Below are 12510 nucleotides of genomic sequence, written 5' to 3'. Positions count from 1 at the left end.
TGCTCCGAAAGAGATACTAGACAGGAGAAGAGTCCTCCTGACACGTAGTTGCCCACTTGTGCTCTGCCTCCTCTCTGCGTCTTCTCCACCTGACTGTGGTGGACAGCTTCTGAGCAGTCTGTCTTGGTGGGCCTGGATGGTGGGTTAACGAACTGCCTGACAAACTGAAGTGTGAGCAATATCTTGTTAATTTATGTAGGTTATTTTCCATCTCTTGCTGAGCTCACTGTTTCAGACTCATTGTTTGCCTGGTTCTTAAAAAAGGTCTTGAGCACGCCACAGGGCAGCTTAAGGGGAAAGCTTAGATAAACCCTAAATGTGCACCAGAACTCTCCTTAAAAATAATAATAATAAAAATATATAGTAGCTATGTTTCTATTAGAATATTATACAGAAACAGGGAAAGTTCCCAGGCACTGGAACTCAATCAACTATCCTGTTAAATTGCTGGAATGATCCCTGGCACGGTTCAGCCTGTGCTATCTGGTTTTCTCTCAGAAAATTCCAAAACATAATTTGAGCATTAGCATTGACCAGAGGCAATTCATGCTAGATATTTCCATGCTTTGGAAAGTAAGAGAATTCAACCACAGGAACAATTTTTTTCTACTGTTTTGGGGGTTTTCTGAGTTTCGTCATTTTGTGTCTGTTTACCTCATGACCCAAGCACAATTAATTTATTAGTAAAGTTATAATCCATGAGGACCTGGCACATGAAAAAAAGTAGCAGGATGGTGCTGTGTAACTATCCAATATATATTTGTCGTGGTTTAACCCCAGCCAGCAACTAAGCACCATGCAGCTGTTTCCCCCTCCCCACTCCCAGTGGGGTGGGGAGGAGGAGGGGAAAAAAAAAAAAGTAAAACTCGTGGGTTGAGATAAGAACAGTTTAATAACTAAAGTGAAATAAAATACACTACTAACTAATAATAATAATATAATAATAATTGTAATGAAAAGGAATATAACAAAAAAAAAGGAAATAACACCCAAGAAAAGACAAGTGATACACAATGCAATTGCTCACCACATGCTGACCGATGCCAGAGCCGTGATCCGTGCCTCCTGGCCAACTCCCCCATGTTTATATACTGGGCATGACATTCCATGGTATGGAATACCCCTTTGGCTAGTTCAGGTCAGCTGTCCTGGCTATGCTCCCTCCCAGCTTCTTGCACACCTGCTTGCTAGCAGAGCATGGGAAACTGAAAAATCCTGAACTTAAGTGCTACTTAGCAACAGCTAAAACATCAGCATGTTATCAACAGTATTCTCACACTAAATCCAAAACCCAGCACTGTACCAGCTACTAGGAAGAAAATTAACTCTGTCCCAGCCGAAACCAGGACAATATTACAGAGTGAAAGGCTGTACCTATGAAGTGAGTGTGCCCTGCAGTGATCCTTCAATTCTGACCAAGTGTATTTTGCCTCGGTCTCAGCTCCATGTTGTGGGGAACTCTGTTAGCTCACCACTCCACTGCACATGCAGATTTCCTTCCAGAGGGAAGAAACAAGAAAATATGTTCTAGCAGGTCTCTTCATGGACATAATTGGAGCATATTTTCTTTGCAAATGAAATGAGGCCAGTGAGTCCAATCTGCCTAGAGCAGGATGTACTCAAATGTAGATCCAGCCGCAGGGCGTGCTGGAGAGTTTTGAATGTTACACTGTGAAAAATAATTGAAGAATTTTCATGAGGTGTATAAAAGCCTTAAAGTACCCATATTTCATCACTAAGATTTATATAATGAAAAATTAAAGAAAAATATTCAAATTAGTTAGCAGAAAGGAAGATGTGGAAAATACAGGAATGCATTTGTATAAATCATCCAGGCCCAAGGAAAAGATAATGAACAGCATTCAACTAGCTCTGTTTATTTGCTGATAAAGAAGGGGACAGAAACCCCATGAGCACTATGTCATTACCTCAGAACTCCTGGGTCAAGACTTTCACTAATTTAAAATAAGTTAGCTGATATTTGCTTAATACCTGAAATAGTTATTTGAATCTGTTCACAAACATGACACGGTTACCACTCATTAATTGGCTGAGATACAAGTGCTGAATAGCAGAGGTCTTGTATATCAGAAATGAAGTGCAGTGGCAAAGCTGTATGTGAAAAATGTACCAATATATGCCACATAATAGTTAACTCATGCCATGTTATTAATCTCATACTTCCAGAAACATTTACATTTGTTCTCAGCTATTATGTTTTTAATTACATTCCAGTTTAATGGCTTTTTGGAAAGAAACCACAAAATTTTGCATAATTAATACAGTAGATAGTATATACACTGAGAACTTCATTATCCTTACTAAGTGTTAAAAGCTTGTTCAGATTAGCTATTTTAAGAGTGGATTTTATTTTTCTTTGAGATCACAGGCTGTTTCAAATTTCTTTTAAGGTCTGCTTATAATTACTGTATTAAACATTCACTGTACTTGAAGGTTAGTGTTAATTTCATTAAAGCTGAACTACATTAACGCCTTTAACACTGAAATATTGTGACTAATATATATAAATGTATTTGGATTCTTTCTTATATTAGGAAAACACTTATGTGCATCTATCAGCATTTATATGCATAATATGGCATTAAATGGTGAAAACTGATGATATTTTAACGTAGCATTTGTATGACCTCTTCAATACAGTTAAGTATACTTTATTAGCTAGTCACCCACATGTACATCTGTATTTCCCTGGGCTTGGAGACTAAGCAGAACAGAACTAATCCAGTATTCTTATGCAAAAGAATAGAATTTCAGTGGCTTGTTCATGAGAAGCACTCTTTCTGTTCTTGTGTAGCATATGTTGTAGGAAATATTTTCTACTGACAAGAGAATAAAACAAAAATATTCATAGGTTCATTTGTTTCTCAGTTAATCTCTGCATTTGTATGGAGATTCATTCAAAACAATAAGCGGGGTTATACAATTTAACTGCTCAATGTTTTTAAAAGAAAAGGCTTTGTCTTTCTGTCCTTCGGTAGTTTTCTCACAACATTATTTTTAACATGAATTAACGGGAAAGAAGGGAATGTAAATATTATGTTGGTTCATTTTTACAGTAATATTGCTTAAACTTATTACTGCCCAGAAGAGTAAAAACTTGACAGTAAAACTTCTTCACTGTCAACTGTGGTTATTGATTCAGAAATCATCCATGCTCCAGAATTCTTTCGCAGTTTTAGCACACTGTTGTGATTTAAACCCAGCCGGCAACTAAGCACCACACAGCTGCTCGGTCACTCCCCCCCGGTGGGATGGGAGAGACAATCAGAAGAGTAAAAGTGAGAAAACTCATGGGTTGAGATAGAGACAGTTCAAGAGGTAAAGCAAAAGCTGCATGTACAAGCAAAGTAAAACAAGGAATTCATTCACCACTTCCCATCGGCAGGCAGGCGTTCAGCCATCTTCAGGAAAGCAGGGCTCCATCACGTGTAACAGTTACTTGGGAAAATAAACACCATCACTCCGAATGTCCCCCCTTTCCTTCTTCCCCTCAACTTTATATGCTGAGCATGACGTCATGTGGTACGGAATATCCCTTTGGTCAGTTGGGGTCAGCTGTCCCAGCTGTGTCCCCTCCCAGCTTCTTGTGCACCCCCAGCCTACTCGCTGGTGGGGTGGTGTGAGAAGCAGAAAAGGCCTTGACTCTGTGTAAGCACTGCTCAGCAGTAACTAACCCTGTATTATATCAGCACTGTTTCCGGCACAAATACAAACCATAGCCCCATACTAGGTACTACGAAGAAAATTAACTCTATCCCAGCCAAAATTGGCACACACATGAATAAAATCAAACAAAGCAGTGGTAGAGCAATGTTTAACATTATTGTGATACTAAGTCACATAATGGGTCAGCAATTGGAATTGTGGTCACCTCAAATTCCAGTTAAAAAAAATAAATGTGTCCTGTATTTGAATAAAAAGTAGAATCTTCAAAATTTACAAAGAAATAAAAGTCAGCTAATTTCAGATGTTTCCTGAAAAAGCGTTCTTGAAATATCAAATAATTCTATTTTTCAATTGCATAAAATTATGCATAATTTATAATATAAGCATAATGAAGACTATAAGAGGGTGTTATGTTACTGAAATATAATGTATATTAGTATACAGTTTATATGTGATGATGATCATAATTTGATATCTTATCATGGTTAGTCAGGTTAGCATTAGAAGAACACAAATAAAATTAGTATTTTTTAATGAGACATTGGCTTTTTTTGTACAACTCTTTCTAATGAGAAAAAAATGTTCTGTTGGGAAATTTTATTCAGATGTGTTTTGTTATTTTCATATTATAGTTCTGAATGTTTTAAATGCCTTTTCAAAATTTAACTGTCCAAAATAAAACATGGAAATTCTGAAAGGTTACTAAGGACATCTGAAATGTAGTTACATTAACTTTCTATGTGTTTTTGCCATTACTGATATTATCATATCGCGTTAAAGTCAACTTTTTAGCCAGTAATTCCTGTGACACCACACTAATTTAAAAAAGCAGAAAAGTCATTATGCTAAGCAAGTAATCACACAGTAAGAGAGAAAACTATCAAGGGTAGTTAATGCTGCAGGGCAAATCTGTTGCAAAAATTATGCTGGGAAAGAAAAGCATAGATAGAAGCCAAATACACAATGTGCATTAAACTAAATACTAAAATGGGAGACATGGGAAATGGATTCATTTTCCCTGAAGAAAATTTTCTGCTAGCCTTTGGGTTGATGGAGATTTCTCTTCCTGTCTCTTGAATGCACTGAAATGGCTCTTTCTGACTCAAATCCAAAAAAATGACTCTGCAAACTCTGCTCATAAAATTTAGTATGCCAGTTATACATCTGCACATCTGTGTGGTCTTATTGTGATTTCACAATCTGCCTACTATTTACTCCCTTTTATAATTCTGCTTTTAGAACTCTAGATTTTAGGGAGGATGTTTTTTTCTACTCAGTGGAATGGGTCTGGTTTGTTTTTTTTTTCCGTAAGGATCTTATACATGGCATAGCAGGATTATTTAAGGTACATTCAGGGTCAGATTGTATACAAATTCCACATACATAATTTGAGGTTTTGAAGGAATGAAACTTAACTTTCCAGGACAGCATAGCTCCTTTAAATAAAATAAAATAATAGTAGTAATAAAAAATTATTGCAGCCATACTGACAATTTTACCGTGCTACATTTTCTGTACAATATATAAGAAAACACACAACTGAAATAGACATTGTTCCATGTGAAAGGTGTTTGTTTCTTTGGGTTTTTTGTTTGTTTTTCCTAAAAATGTTTGCTATCTGTATTCTATGCCTTAATATCTTTCAGGAATATCTCCTTTTGTAATGAAACTTCTGTTTTATTTCCATTTTTCTTGACCAGTAGAATAGTCAACATTACAGAATTTGAAAGCAGCTTCAGCTAAGGTTAGCTGAAAACGGTAACCTTTGCTATTTCTGAGTTTCCAGCTACATGTCTATGCAACTCAGTGGTGAAAGAAGTGAGAATGTGCATATACTATGCAGTATGCTGTGCCTTATCAGGAGGCTAAGAAGCTATAAAAATGTAAGTTACATTACTTATAGAACTTTCTACTTAGAATCTTTCACTTACGAAACTTGAAGCACTTTCTCACCATTAGCTAATAGACACAGCATAGAATCATAGAATGGTTTGAGTTCGAAAGGACCTTTAAAGATCATCTAGTCCAACCCCCCTGCCATGAGCAGAGACATGTTTCACTAGATCAGGTTGCTCTGAGCCCTGTCCAACAAGACCTTGAACACTTCCAGGGATGGGGCATCCACAGCTTCTCTGGGCAACCTGTTCCAGTGTCTCACTACCCTCATTGTAAAAAATTTCTTCCTTATGTCCTGTCTAAACCTAACCACTTTCAGTTTGAAACTGCTGCCCCTTGTTCTGCCACTACAGACCCTGGTTAAATATCTCTCTCCAACTTTCTTATAAGCTCCCTTTCAATATTGAAAGGCCATAGCTTTTGAAGTATAATGGAGAGTGGCTTGGTAACTACATCAGCCAATTCCCTCAGCACCATGGGATGCATCTTATTGGGTCCCATGGACTTGTGTATGTTCAGGTGCTTCAGGTGGTCTCGAAGCTTATCTCCTACAATGGGAGGGACTTCACTCCCCAAGTCCCTGCCTTGAGGTTCGTAGGCTTGAGAGATGTGGGAAGAGTGATCACTAGTCAAAACTGAGGCAAAAAAATTGAGTACCTCAGCCTTCTCCATGTAGGTTGTCACTAGTTCTCCTCTTATTTGTGAGTAGGGTACATTTTTTTAAAACCTTCCTTTTCTGTCCAACCTGTCCATACCTGTAGAAGCTCTTGTTATTATTCTTTGCAACCCCTGTCAAATTCAGCTCCATCTGTGCCTCAGCTTTCCTGATCCCATCGCTACACATCCAGGCAATGTCCCTATCTTCTTCCCAGGATACATGTTCCTGGTTCCATTGCCTGTGCACGCCCTTTCTTCCATCCATGTATTATTCTTGTAGGCATGCATCTGTACTCTCCTTCTAGAAATGGAGAAACAAGAATTGCGTCCAAATTACCCACCATACCTCGAGTGCAGGCACACAAAGCATAGTGGTATATTTTTGTTTAATGATAAGGTAACAATATGAGAAATCCTACTGATCCATTCTGCTTGCTGAATTCTGAAGATAGGTGCCTTGTTGCAACGTAAGGTGCAATGTAAAGATATCTATGTCTACATTTTCAGTCATGGGAAGCTGAAATAAGTAGATTCTTGCAGAACTCTATAAACATACAAGTTCTGAAACTGGTTCTACCCGGCTCCCAAAGATACATTTCTTTAGTGACCAGTAATAAAACATTTCTGTACCCTTGGGGCCTTTGATGTCAACTTCTGTGTGTACCTTCAAGGCTTCTGCTGCCATCTTTTGCTTATATTCTCAGAGGTACTTGCTACAGAAGGGAATCAAAAAGATGATAGCTGTATTTAAAACATTCATCTCTATGAGCCTTTCAAATAGACATGGTAAACAGACTTTGATCTCTGTTCTGGGCATTCTTAGGTGTAGATCCTAGATCCCGTGTCTGAATTTCCTCTGTTCACTTTGCCAGGTGACTAGTCCAACCACCAACATCATGTGACCAGAGACACAGTGGGGCCAAAATACCAATTTAGACGTTTTCCCTCATGACCAACCAGTCTGTAAGAGCTCTATTTGAGGTAACTCTGCAGAGAAATTTGAAACAAAACAAAAAATATTGGCTTACACAAACACTTTCATCCTAATAAACGTCTCTGAAAACACAGTCTTCAAGGTACCATTCTTGGTTTGATCTCATTGCTGTCTGTCAGCTCAGTGTGGTTAACATTAAAACGGGCAAGCTTTAAGATCTGTCCTGAATTTGGTCTTTTGTGGTTTTTTTTTTCTCTGGGGACCGGCACTTTGCTCAAAGATGCATTCATTTTTTCAAAACAGCCTTTATTTCTCATAATGCTTAAGGTAAGGAACTCCAGCCTTTACCGCCAAGCTTATCAGATAAACTGCAGACAGCTCCCTTTCTAGTCTTTCATCATTAATGACAGACTTGGGCTACAGGGCCAATGTACTCGGCAACAATTCCCTAAACATACTGCTACTGCAAAGAACTACAGCTCCTTTCCTACTCTGGATCTATTTTGAAAAGAAATGAAAGTACCTAGGATAATGTCATCCATATCCTGTCAGGTTATGCAGTCTTGGTCTAAGTAGGATGTGCATAGGGAACCAAGACTTAGGGACTGCACAACAGAAAGCACCTGCCCCATAGCAAACACAGTCCCTTTGAGATCCTGTTCTCCAGCTTTACACAGAATGACCTTGATGTGATTAGCCTAGTATGTGACACAACATGCATATCTTAATTTAACCTGAAACTCCAATTCTAAATGAAAATTACAAGATTTTTGCAACATAAAATGCCATTTACAAAACTAGCTGGTGGTCATTTATTGCAAAAAGTATGCACATTTTTACTTTTAACTTTTTTCATTATAAGTACTTCAGCTTAAAGCTCTGAAAACATTTTAGAAACAACCTACTATCGGTAGTGCTTGAATACATTTATTTATAAGAAGCATGCTGTTGTAGCTATTTCTACTGTTTTTTTCCTAATTCTCTTGAATTTATGCTAGAAAATAAAGCTATCTTCAATGGGCATGCATGAGACAAGCATGAATTCTCTTATGAACATGTGAAGTTCCATGATTATACTTGACAAGTTACATTCACCTGGTTTACTGGAATGGAAATCAATCGAATTTTTCAATAATAAGTTAGAACAACAATCCAATAGGTTTCCTAATAACACATTATCTCAAAAAGTGCAGAATCAGGTTATTAATACTGCATTTAAAAAAGAGTGAGTACTGGCTACCACACGGGTAACATAATTTTTCATTAAAAATTTTAGAAGAAATCAATGTACAAAAATGGTAGTGAGTCTATAAGATGTGGTATATTTACGTATTGTTTCTTAAATAGCATCCCCAGATATATTTTTTTTTAGATTTTTAGTAATCTAATGCATTAAGAAGTCCATAAGGTAATGATTATTTGTATATTTGAATAAAATATAAGATATTATATACCATATAATACACAAATTAAGTAACACATAAAACCCAAAATATAAATGAGTTAGAAATTACACTTCAAAGTAGTTTTATAATTTGTTATAGTTTCATTACATAAATGTCAAGATATATGAAGATATTTAAAATAAAAACATATTTATTTTATTTTTCCTTATAAGATTTAAAATAATATGATGAATAAGAGGAAGATTATTTTGGGCATTAAAATACTGCTTCTTAGTATTGAAATATCAATTATACTTTCATAAATTTCAGAGCAAGTTAGAATATGTGCTATCAGAAAGTATAACACAGCATATAGGAAAAGAATATTTTAGAACTTTGTGGATGTTATAGCTAGGGAACTGAATGAGAATTGCCTTTCTTCTATAAGATCTCACCTCTCCTGTAGAATTTTATAGCAGCTCTATCCTCTATTAAATTTTACAGGAAGCTAAAAAAAGCCCTCTAGAACAGGTACTAAGTTATAAAAGACTTTTCCCATAAAGGTTAGTGAATCCCCGAGGCCTTCTTATAGGCACTGAAGCAAAATGCATGATGCTGGTATGATGAAAATCACAAATTTTATGTAGAGAACTTCTGACTCAAGAATCAGTACGTGCCTGATTCCCGAGACACTGTGCATCATATTAGTCAGTGTTTATCTCCAAGAGGGAATTTGCCCCATGGTGGTACAACATTATCTGTTGTTTACATATGATGACTAAATACTGTTCTTCACCAGCTAAAGTCAAGATTTCTGGAGATCTGGTTGTAAGATCAAGGACTAAATTGAATCACTGTATGCATATATGTTAGCAGAAAATTTCTGTCCTTAAATCTAGGGTCTTATTTTTTTTCTGACCTCATATATGTTGCAGATTTGCATGGAGTATAACTTGCAAATAGAACAAATGCAAACACCACCGTTCAGAGTCAAACCCACTACAGTGTATTTCAACTATTGTCTCTTTATACAATCATAGAATCATAGAATCATAGAATAGTTTGGGTTGGAAAGGACCTTAAAGACCATCTAGTTCCAACCCCCCTACCATGGGCAAGGATACTTTCCACTAGATTAGGTTGCTCAAAGCACCATCCAGCCTGGCCTTGAACACTTCCAGGGATGGGGCATCCACAACTTCTCTGGGCAACCAGTTCCAGTGTCTCACCACCCTCACAGTAAAGAATTTCTTCCTTACATCTAATCTAAATCTACCCTCTTTCAGTTTAAAACCGTTACCCCTCATCCTATCACTACTCCTTGATAAATAGTCCCTCCCCATCTGTCCTGGTTTTGTCTGGGATAGAGTTAACTCTCTTCCTAGTAGCTGGTACAGTGCTGTGTTTTGGATTTAGTGTGTGAATAATGTTGATAACACACTGATGGTTTAGTTGGTGCTGAGTAGCGTTTTTCTTAAGCCAAGGACTTTTCAGTTTCCCATGCTCTGCCAGCAAGCAGGTGTGCAAGAAGCTGGGAGGGAGCATAGCCGGGGCAGCTGACCCAAACTAGCCAAAGGGGTATTCCATACCATGGAATGTCATGCCCAATATATAAACAGGGGGGAGTTGGCCAGGAGGCACGGATCACGGCTCTGGCATCGGTCAGTGTGTGGTGAGCAATTGCATTGTGTATCACTTGTCTTTTCTTGGGTGTTATTTCTTTTTGTTGTTGTTGTTGTATTCCTTTTCATTACAATTATTCTTATTCTTAGTTATTAGTGTATTTTATTTCTACTTTAGTTATTAAACTGTTCTTATCTCAACCCACGAGTTTTACTTTTTTTCCCCTCCTCCTCCCCACCCCACTGGGAGGGGGAGGGGGAAGTGGCTGCGTGGTGCTTAGTTGCTGGCTGGGGTTAAACCACGGCACCATCTTTCCTGTAGGCCCCCTTTAAGTACTGGACCCGCTCAAGCAGGTCTTTCTTAAGCTGGGGGCCCCAGAGCTGAACACAGTACTCCAGATGGTGTTTCATGAAAACAGAGTAGAGGGGGAGAATCACCTCTCTCGACCTGCTGGCCACATTTCTTTTGATGCAGCCCAGGATGCGATTGCCTTTCTGGGCTGCGAGCAACATATGTCTGGCTCATATTCAGTTTTTCATCCCCAAGTCCTTTTCCTCAGGGCTGGTCTCAATCCACTCGTAGCCCAGCCTGTATCCATGTTTGGGATTGCCCCAACCCAGGTGTGGGACCGTACACTTGGCTTTGTTGAACTTCATGAGGTTCGCACAGGCCTACCTCTCAAGCCTGTCAAGGTCCCTCTGGATGGCACCCCTTCCCTCTAGAATATCAACCACACTACTCAGCTTGGTGTCATCTGCAAAATTCCTGGGGGTGCACTCAATCTCAATAATATTTAGTATTATTTGTATAAATATTAGTACATAGCATTTAGAAATTCTGCTCTTGTGTATGAAGAATGTTTTTATAATCAATCAGAAAGAGTCTAGATGACAGCAGATTTGAGTTTGGAAAATAAATTATATGGCAACCAATTAAAAATAGACTCCATGGGAGTCCACTGACTATGTCTATTCTACTAAATACATGAAAGCCAAAGACTGTCAGTGGCCCTGAGGTAAACAGATCAAGTTGCTCATGTCTCCAAGGCTTCCAGATAGTTCCTTCTAAAGCAGATTTGTCTAGGAGAGAACTAATTGGTTTGGACATAGCTAATATGCTTGCTTCTGACCATGCTATAAGCAAATATCTGCTTCCCGTTTGGATTTGCAAGTGTGTCACTTGAGAGGAGGCAGATCAAAAACTCCCACTTGTGATGTAATACTCTCCAGAGAATTTAAATTTTTAATGTCTTTCATAATCTTTATTAATTTTTCTGAAGCAATATTTCCTTGGACGCCCATGAACGTTTACCTTAAAAAAAGACGTTCTTATGTCAATTCTGCTTAAGATCATAGAAATGCTAGTTATAGGCTGATCAGGACTCCTGACCAGGCTTTTTTTACATAGGTTATTCTGAGTGTGACAGTCATTCTCTTTAAAATATTCCCTTCAGGGAAGTACAGTACAGTAACTGTCACTTACTTGTGGTTGAAATGAAGCTTTTAAATAGGTTCTTTTGTCCTTATCCCAAAAAGGAAAGAATGGGTTAGGAAGACCACAGGAAGATACTTCAAGCATGGGGTTAGGTAAACCTTCACATAGAAGGTCTGCTATGGATATTGTACCCATTAGAATTAACTCATTAGCTGTGGTTTTTAACACTGGTACACTGACAGAGTCAAGACAGCCTGCCACCACTCTTAGATTCCCTACAAAAGGCTGTATATAGCAAGTTACAAAGACCAAAATATATATACATACATGTGTATTTATATACCTATAGCTGCATATATGTGAAGGATAATTCTGTGTAAAGAAAGGATATTTAAGTTGACAGTTAGGCACAAATGCAGCTAAAATTACACTCATCTATTTGATGTATAATATTCAAACCGGATACTTGTGATTCCAGTGATTGCAAAATAGTCTTAAAAATACTTCATTTCTTTTAGTACGTCTCATTGGTTTGTCACGGCTTGTTACAATAATACTATTCAGGACAGTTTGTGACATGACACAATGTGACATATTCTGACCAAAAAGCAACATGACTTCATACAGAATGTCAGAAATTTGCATTAAACACATGATTTGTTTTGAACTATCAGTATGAATTTCAAGTAGTAAGTATGATTTCAGTTTGCATAAAAGCTAGAAATTCCAACTCTGTGCTGCTATATTGGGGACTTCAGAATATCTTAATCAAAAGATTACAGAGAAGTTTAGCAATGAGTCATAGATGAAGCTTCATTTAAACTATATCTACAAATCCATCTACAATTTTACTGCAAAAATAATTACAAGGTTAAAATAAAAATTCAGGCATGA

Source organism: Gymnogyps californianus, chromosome 1 (assembly GCF_018139145.2).
Source record: "Gymnogyps californianus isolate 813 chromosome 1, ASM1813914v2, whole genome shotgun sequence".
Taxonomy (NCBI): domain Eukaryota; kingdom Metazoa; phylum Chordata; class Aves; order Accipitriformes; family Cathartidae; genus Gymnogyps; species Gymnogyps californianus.
Note: the sequence above shows the minus strand (reverse complement) of the source record.